Raw genomic sequence first — 8,359 nt, 5'->3', positions numbered from 1 at the left:
GGTTTATAAATTTAAACATAAAGTAATTCTCACACAATTCTAGGTAAATTCTTTGAAAACTTCTTTTTCTCATAGAAGTTATAACAGCAACCTTGATATAACAATCGAGCTTTTTATCAATGTGAGTAGCGATCAGTGGCGGCATTACAAAGAGGAAGGTATTGATAGTTATTAACTTAAGGACATGAGACAAGAATGCGTAAATTAGATAACTTTTTGCATTTCCCAGAGTGCCACTTGTAACATGCCTAAGGCATAGGTAGCACAAAGAAATTACAGGTATTAACACTATGTTCAGGTAGGCATAGAACATGATATTTTCTTACTTTTCCTCACTACTCACCATTTTCAAGGGTAAAGTTTCCGATTGTAGTTAAAAAAAAAATAGAACGCCATTTTGTAGCCAGATTATTTATTAGACACTTTTATGACGTAAACCCAGTTCCTCACTGAATACTGAAGTTAAGCGACATTGAACTGGATTGGTATTTGCCCCCAAGACTAAAAGCTATGAAAAAGTATCACACTGAAGCAAAATTTTGCTGACTAAAGCAATACCAAAGTACTAAAAGATTTTCATGAGAACAAACATTCAATACAAATCTTTTTAACACGTCCGTAACTCATGATACCCAGACTATCTACCCAGTGTACTGGCCAAATTCTCACACTACCATCTTTTCCGCGAAAACCATCTGTAATAACTTGGGCAGTAAATGACCAATATTGCTCTTCAAAATAAAGATTATACCTAGGTAACAAAAATAATAATACTGCTCATTTATGAGTAGCGATCAGTGGCGGCATTACAAAGAGGAAGGTATTGATAGTTATTAACTTAAGGACATGAGACAAGAATGCGTAAATTAGATAACTTTTTGCATTTCCCAGAGTGCCACTTGTAACATGCCTAAGGCATAGGTAGCACAAAGAAATTACAGGTATTAACACTATGTTCAGGTAGGCATAGAACATGATATTTTCTTACTTTTCCTCACTACTCACCATTTTCAAGGGTAAAGTTTCCGATTGTAGTTAAAAAAAAAATAGAACGCCATTTTGTAGCCAGATTATTTATTAGACACTTTTATGACGTAAACCCAGTTCCTCACTGAATACTGAAGTTAAGCGACATTGAACTGGACTGGTATTTGCCCCCAAGACTAAAAACTATGAAAAAGTATCACACTGAAGCAAAATTTTGCTGACTAAAGCAATACCAAAGTACCTAAAAGATTTTCATGAGAACAAACATAATACAACACTTCCTATTTTAAAACATAGGTTGATCACGCATAAGTAGAGAGGTGTTTATATTTGCAGCAAAAAGCACATCCACTACCAATGGTGGATGTGACAAAACAACAGTTGTATTTTGCTGGGTTATTAGTAAATAATATTTTGAAAGTTAAGTCTAGAAAACAATCCCAATTCTTAAGATTTCATATTTACCTAGAAGGATTGAACAGCTTGAAAGTGATACATACCTCAATACAATCTCTCAATAGCGGCAAATTTAGATCAAGTTTAAAAAGCTGATTTGTTTTCAAAATGCATGGAACTTTGGTCTTCCTCCTTCACTGAACGTTTCCAATAATCTAAGAACGAGTTGCTTTCACACTTTCAAATAATCTTTTTTCCTTTTTAATATTGAAGAAAAAAATATCTATGATTCCTTATTTACTCTCTCTATGTAAAGTACAAAATCAAGACCGGAAACTGGAAAAGATCTATTGATAATAATCTTATTAAAAAATAATTGAAATGAGAAAACTATTTTTGAGATCAATAATGCATCACAATTTGTTGTCAAGAACTGACCTACCTCTAATGAATTATTTTAAAAATGTGATAAGATCAAAAGGTATGTATAATGTATATCACACATCAATATGCATATCATAACAACATGATGAATTTATTAAATCAATAATTACTTCGGTTATAATTGCAATAAATTAGTACGGATCATAAAAAGAAAAGAAAAAGAAAAACACTGATTTAAAAGAAAATGAAATAGAAGATATTGATTTTCATTGGCAATAAATGTAAACAGATCAAATAATAAAAAAATTCACGTAACAGTTTTTGGTCTAACCAAAATATTTTAACTGACAAGGAAGTGTATAGGTACCTAACATTAATCACAAAATAGATCTTCCTGAAACTGGCCAGTTTTTCTGATTACTTTTTTAAGTAAGCAGATCTACCTACTTACTGGTTCTTAAATACAATCCTTTTGGTCAAATTTATCAAGTTGAAATATTGATAAAGTACTTACCTACCATTTAGGTACCTACTCAATTTGGTTTCTATCTTTCAATTTATTTCTTTGATAAATTTTCAGATTTATGTACCTATTCACCTTCTACTTACATACTTCTTATGTAATTTACTTATTGTTTGTTGTTAATGAATGTGGGGCTGTAAGCATTCATGCTATGATTTTAAAAATCTCATATGGTTATGTCAACTGCTCTATTCTATGCCAAGACAAGCACAAATATTTACTGTGAGCTCTGATTTATTATAGGTACCTATAGTTTGAATAAAATGCAAGTTTTGCTTCAGGCATGAGCTCTATTCTATGCCAAGACAAGCACAAATATTTACTGTGAGCTCTGATTTATTATAGGTACCTATAGTTTGAATAAAATGCAAGTTTTACTTCAGGCATGAGTACCTACCTTTGGTTAGCTGTTCTCCTCCCTGTTTATAGTCTCACAGCCAGACGCTAGTCTTCTCTCTGTTTAACGTCCCCTAGCCAGACAGAAATTTTATCTGTATTGTTTTACGTTGACTACCAGCACCTTGACATCTCACGCCTTGCTGATTAGGTCCTCGGCATTCGGCATATTAAAATTTAATGTCCCATGTCAAATTAGCAGGGTCTGAAACGTTCACGACTTTGTTTTCTAGTGAAGTGGAATGTCTGGAAAAGAAACGCCGAGTGATGGCGATTTCGGGGAGTCCGCAAACTCATTTTGATCGTCTGCGATGTAGCAAGGACCAAAAGTAAGTAACCACCTTAAATATACTTGTATACCATTGAGGTACTTATATAGAAACAAAAGGAGGATATTTTTATAGTTACGTTAAAATAAACCATTTTCATTATTATTATATGAGTTCAATCAATAATATAGGCTTCAGTGTTATCATAAGCGATATCGTATACTGTCAGATCAGGAGATTAGGAACGTGGGATAGAAGATAGTGATAACCCCGATGACAGATCGATCTATTACCTACTTATGTCATCATTCATTCATATCCCGTTTCTAACGTCATCTCATCGCGCGATTAATTAAGGACGGCGTTAAATCAATTCTCCCTACTCCCATACAAACCACATTGAGGTATAAGAACTGCCGTAATAGTTGGGTGGAACAGCTGAGTCAGAATCTCATCGTAGAATAATGGTCTCATGTCCAATCGACCTAAAGAAGTGAAATTTCTCGGGTTTGCAAAGTTATAGACACTCAGGTACCACTATTCTATTTAGTTCGATGTCTGGTCTGTAATGGTCCAACAGTCTATCGTATATGGACTTCCTTTCTAACGTTGCTGTAAACCTACGCAATGAACGTACGCAGGTAAATGTAACCTTCAGGTTTCGCAACCATCCTAAATTCCAAACATTCGCCAACCAAGTTGCTATCAATTTTTACATATGCAGGTTTAATGGGTTTATCAAAACTAGAGGTCCAATGTAATTTGTGTCGGGGCCAAGTTGGATTATCTCGGGAATGAGGTTCAAGGGGCATTTTCCTATACCCGATACCCGGGTCACTTTAGAATTGAACTTTCCAGAGATAATTTGCAGTACATTATCTAACAAGTGCATTGCTTTTTCTTATCACAGTTCAATCCGTTTCTGTCTGATTTAAAGAACCCCCTCCCCCTTTTAAAAAACTTCAAAACATGTTTGATTTCTGTGAAACAAGTTTAAATATCGACATACGTGTGAAATTCATACATTTCCTTGATGTTCAAGGAAGTGCCTCGAACAGACCAGGTCCATGTAGCTCAAAGTCTTCACACCTGAACCTTAATACCCACCTATTACAATTCTTTGATTCTAATGGTTAAAATCAAGTTAACCCAAATAAAGGGTTAAGTTAACTCATTAAATAGTCTGAAAATCTGACTATATTTGATTTCTTTTTTTTTTGAGTTGTGATGTCAGAGTCCAGCAGTCTAGTTTAACAAAAACTGTAGGTACCAAAGTCTCAACTTTTTAACCATGATAATTTGAAGTCATTAGCTCTCCAGGCCACCCTTCACAAGTTGAAAAACATGATTGTACTTGGAAAAAAAAATCTCACCTGAACCAGATAGGTATGTATTAGGCTAGACTCATTGCCAACAGGTGTAAATTGAGCGGTCACTTCATATCCTTGTTTTGACATCATCCTGGAAAATAGAAATGTTTAATTAAAATATGTAAAACTCTCATTTATTAAATCTGCAATGTCACTGTTACCACTTTCTGATCTTAGCATATTGATCACCCAAGCAAAAATAGTGATGTTCCCTCCCAGGCCCAAGCAAGATGTCTTATGGGGCCATAGGGTATAATCACATAAGGCCTATGGGCCTTATGGGGCCATACAGTATAATTATGCAAGACCTATGGGTCTTACAGGGCCATACAGTATAATTCTGTAAGACACATACATCTTACGGGGCCCAAACACCCAAACAGAAATGTTGGTGTAAGACGTATACATCTTACATGGCAATCAAAGTGTTAAGTCAGCCACTGATCTAAATAACTTTTCGTAGAACCAGAGGTAGGTATAAGGGTTTAATATCTTACAACCTAAGGTCTTCTTGTGATGGGGATTTTACCCACTACAGTCAAACCTCTCTAAGTGGAAAACCTGGATAACTGGGGGAAAAAAAAAATATGGCCCCTTCATTTTTTACTCAAAAACCTGTTTAAGTGGGAAAATCAAGCCTCTATAAGTAAGTAGGAATGACTTTTTCTAGATACTTGGTCCGGAGCCTCTGTATGTGGGAGAGGTTGCCATTTTCCTAGGTCCGGACCCTTCTGTGGACCTCTGTGAGAATTTGTAGGAAAGCATAGTATCTTAATGACATATTCCTCTTCCTCCAAACCAGTGTTCACATTTACCTCTATAAGTGGGATTAGGAAAATGGAAACCTCTCTAAGTGGGACACTTTTTAACTGGGAAACCTGGATGAGTGGGAAAAAATTGTCGGTCCCTTGGATTCCCACTTAGACAGGTTTGACTGTATTTGGCAACAAGCTACCCACCTCCTCAATTTAATCTAACCCAGCCAGAGCAGAGCCGGGAACCCACCAGCATGTGATTCCCCTAGAAATCTTCTCCCTTTTTGTCTGCCAAATGTCCAAGTGAATCACCTACAGAAAGAACTTTCCGTGTTTTGCAACTTGATGTGTTTGATATCAAAGTCTCTGACACCAGTCCTTTATGTGTTAACAACAATGTATCAATCTTTCATATTTACATACCTGTTGTCAAGTAATATTTGTGCCATATTTCTTGTACCATATTCCTCTCAACTTTTTTTTATTGTTTGTACCATTCAATATCAGATGTCAGTTCCAATATCCTTTATCATCTCGACAACTTGCTCGTGAGCACAAAGGTAGCTCTAAAAGCATCTCTCTCAGTGAACAACTTTAAAAACTGGATGGATGATTACACCTGAGAAACTTTTATTATTGTTTTCAATAGTTTAAATATTATTGAAGAGGGATGTAGGAAGTAGAAACAGACACTTTAATAGTTTCAATTTTCAAACTTTCTCTTTCAGTTTCACCCATCTGACACTTGTATGATTTTATAATTTAAAAAAATCGCGCCATTCGCTTGGAGGGATGGTCGAAAAAATAAACAAACAATTTTAATAATAATAATCATGTAGTGATAATAGTAGTAAGAATAATAACCATACAGTAGTAGTAGTCATGTTAGTAATAACCATGATAAAAGTGGGTTATAAAAAATAAAATTTTGCCACATTTTGGGAACTGTTTGTTTCCGAAAAAATCCAATGTGGCAACAATGGTGAACGAGTGTCCAAGTGAATGAATGGGTACCACTCAAGTCATGGCCATGTTCATTCACTTCAAATTTTTAACAGTTCTCGTTTCCTACTACTAGAGACAACTTCCTTTTGGTCAGTGAACTCAGTGAGGTGCTGATTTACTGATAAGTTCGAAAAGTGGATTTTATTACCTACATACCTACCTTCTCCTGTAGGTCATAGGAAATAGACAAATTTAACATCCAAGGAAGGTCAAACATCTTCAACTTTCAAGCCATTCCGCACAAGTAAGTAAGAAAAACATTCTTATGTAATTTGTTTAGAAATCTATTGATTTTCTTGTTCACCCTTTGAATGAAGTTCATTTATCTCCTTATCAGTGGAAGGGGAATCTTAAAAATGTGTAACCGACCAAGAAATCAAATTCAAAAACTTACAATAGCACATTGGTACTATTGAAAGTTATTGGTTTATGAGGTAAAATTGTAAAATGCATGCTTTTATTACATAAAAAATAGGATATTGTAATGCCATCCATAAGTAGATCAAGTTTCAAGTCAATCGGCTAAGTAAAAAACCATGTAAAAAACAGATTTCAAGCTATTTTAAAGCAAGTGAAACAGAACCAGCATGATTCTATGTCTATAAAATAGATTTATTCCATTAAACTACCTGAGAGTTCTTATTCACCTAGAGATGTTCTTATGAATATTGGAAAGTTAAATCTTCAAGGCTCTTCTTTACATAATTTACAACCACTACCACTGACCAGGGAGGCAAATAAGTCCAAATTAATTCTATGTCATCAGTAGAAGATTCTTCTTTCATGTTACCATTGCTAGGGGCTGTGATACCTTGGTATCGCCCCTGTACTGCCATTAGGTGACCATGCCATATGCCCCGGCATTGAATATTCAAGGTGTTCATTCCCACTTCAATGTCACTCGGTTTTGCCAACACAAAAATTGAAGGAGGAAAAAAATGTACCTTGATGACGATACAGTTTTCCCCTTTTACTTAAGGTATTGATTTTGCTACTACTATTTTAGAAATACATTTAGAGGTATTTTTTGTCCGAATCTAATGAATCCATCGAATCCAGATTCATTTAAATAAATAAATAAATTAAAAAAAAATGAAAATCCGAATCCAAATAATAATAATAATAAAAAAAAATGAAAATCTCGGGGACTGGATTTGTTTGGTCCACAGTGGTAGAAGCTAAATACCCTTATGGGGTGGTACGTTATGAGTAGGTACTATATTCAAGTAAGTCGATACAGGCACTCGGTGGTTGGTACTACCTCTGCACGTGTAAATGGAGAGAGAGAAAAAAAAAATCATTTCACGACTTTGGCTTGGATAGCTTGAGGTATCATAGAATTAGCAATATTTTCTTTCAGTCCAATATACACCGTGAGTTATCTGATACTCTAAATTAGCTCTACTTCTAGGAAAAATAATAGAAAGTAATAAATTCAATATTGTTTACGGGAAGTGCTTATTGAAATTATTGTTTATTGGTAATAGGAAAAGTACTTATGTCAGATTTGTGGAGAAGTACATTACCGTGTATGTACACAATGTGCAGTGTAGGCGTACATATTGTACATAAGGGTACATTATACAAGGTGGAGTGCTTGTTGTCTGGCTCTAGACCAGCCGTATTCAACTTATTTTTTCTGCGGGCCACATTTGAGTGCCACACTTTAAGGGCCGCGGCTTAAAAAATACATCGGAACAAGTAGGCACCGTCGAGTGTGGTTTTAAATGAATTGCTGCCAATGACCGCACCGAAAAGCTTGCGGACCAGAAATTTTTCTACTCTAGACGGTTTTTATATTTAAAAGATGTCTAATCCAACTGTGATTTAACATGTATGAAATTAACATGTAAATGCAGTTTCTTTGTGCTATTATGTCACAACTTTGGTGCTCACTGCAGCATTGTAGGATTTTCCCAATATCTCAATAATCCTAAAATCCAATGTTTACCTACCATGCTGGCACCGGTCGCTATGCGCATTTATATGCCATAGCTACTCATTTTCCTCCACAACTTTGGTGCTCACTGCAGCATTGTAGGATTTTTCCAATATCTCAATAATCCTAAAATCCAATGTTTACCTACCATGCTGGCACCGGTCGCTATGCGCATTTATATGTCATAGCTACTCATTTTCCTCACGAGGCTGAGTGGGCCCCGCAACAGCCAGTCACGGAATCAATCATTTGCATGATACAAATTTCTTGACCCCGCCTAGCTCTAGCCATGTTAAATTGGCTGGCTCGTCCTGAACCGCAGTCAACCATCGTGA

General features: G+C 35.5%; 1 protein-coding gene across 1 annotated transcript in view; it reads right to left on the bottom strand.

Annotated features, from left to right (window-relative positions):
• Positions 1–1,749, bottom strand: part of LOC113470190 (Krueppel-like factor 6) — a 15,473-nt gene extending 13,724 nt beyond the window's left edge. Inside the window, exon 1 of the mRNA XM_026828433.1 lies at positions 1,488–1,749. The gene's annotated coding sequence lies outside the window, so the exon portion shown is untranslated. The remainder of the gene's footprint in view (positions 1–1,487) is intronic.
• Positions 1,750–8,359: the final 6,610 nt, after the last annotated feature.

Source organism: Diaphorina citri, unplaced genomic scaffold, assembly GCF_000475195.1.
Source record: "Diaphorina citri unplaced genomic scaffold, Diaci psyllid genome assembly version 1.1 scaffold1431, whole genome shotgun sequence".
In the NCBI taxonomy this organism is placed as follows: domain Eukaryota; kingdom Metazoa; phylum Arthropoda; class Insecta; order Hemiptera; family Psyllidae; genus Diaphorina; species Diaphorina citri.
The sequence above is the reverse complement of the archived record's forward strand: the minus strand, read 5'-3'. Positions and strand labels throughout refer to the sequence as shown.